Source organism: Etheostoma spectabile, chromosome 21, assembly GCF_008692095.1.
Source record: "Etheostoma spectabile isolate EspeVRDwgs_2016 chromosome 21, UIUC_Espe_1.0, whole genome shotgun sequence".
Classification (NCBI taxonomy): Eukaryota; Metazoa; Chordata; class Actinopteri; order Perciformes; family Percidae; genus Etheostoma; species Etheostoma spectabile.
The window spans coordinates 8874667-8875962 of NC_045753.1; positions in this window are offsets into that span (position 1 = coordinate 8874667).

Genomic DNA, 1296 nt, shown 5'->3' on the forward strand with positions numbered 1-1296 from the left:
TATAGTATGTCAACAAAAGTCATAGTAGTGTTGAAAAAAGTAATATAGTATGTAAAAAAAAACGTCATATCTGTTGAAAAAAGTCATAGTATAGTATGGTTGAAAAAAGTCAGTGTAGTATGTTGAAAAAAGTCATATCATAGTATGTCAAAAAAGTCATATGTCGAAAAAAGTCATAGTGTAGTATGTCAAAAAAGTCATAGCATAGTATGTCAAAAAAAGTCATAGTATAGTATGTCAAAAAAAGTAATAAAAAAGTATGTCAAAAGTCGTAGAATAGTATGTCAACAAAGTCAGTATGTTGAAAAAAGTAATATCATATATGTTCAAAAAAAGTCATGTCGAAAAAAGTCATAGTATAGTATTTGAAAAAAGTCTAGTATGTTGAAAAAAAAGTCATATGTAGTATGTCAAAAAAAACATACGTTGAAAAAAGCATAGCATAGTATGTCAAACCAAAGTCTAGTATAGTATGTCAAAAAGTCAAGTATGTTGAAAAAAGTATATGTTCTAAAAAGTTATCATGTTGAAAAAAGTCATAGTATGTATGTTGAAAAAAGTCAGTGTAGTATGTTGAAAAAAAGTCATCATAGTATGTTGAAAAAACATACTACGTGAAAATCATAGTCTAGCATGTCGAAAAAAGTCATAGCATGAGTATGTCAAATAGTCATAGTATAGTATGTTATCAAAAGTCATAGTAGTATGTTGAAAAAAGTAATATCATAGTATGTCAAAAAAGTCATATGTCAAAAAAAGTCATAGTGTAGTATGTTGAAAAAAGTCATAGCATAGTATGTCAAAAAGTCATAGTATAGTATGTCAACAAAAGTCATAGTAGTATGTTGAAAAAAGTAATATCATAGTATGTCAAAAAAAGTCATCATGTCGAAAAAAGTCATAGTATAGTATAGTATTTTGAAAAAAGTCATAGTATGTTGAAAAAAAGTCATATCGTATGTCAAAAAAAACATACGCTGAAAAAAGTCATAGCATAGTATGTCAACAAAAGTCATAGTATAGTATGTCAACAAAAGTCATAGTAGTATGTTGAAAAAAGTAATATAGTATGTAAAAAAAAGTCATATTTTGAAAAAAGTCATAGTATAGTATGTTGAAAAAAGTCAGTGTAGTATGTTGAAAAAAGTCATATCATAGTATGTCAAAAAAAGTCATATGTCGAAAAAAGTCATAGTGTAGTATGTTGAAAAAAGTCATAGCGTAGTATGTCAAAAAAACATACTACGTTGAAAAAAGTCATAGTCTAGCATGTCGAAAAGTCATAGCATAGTATGT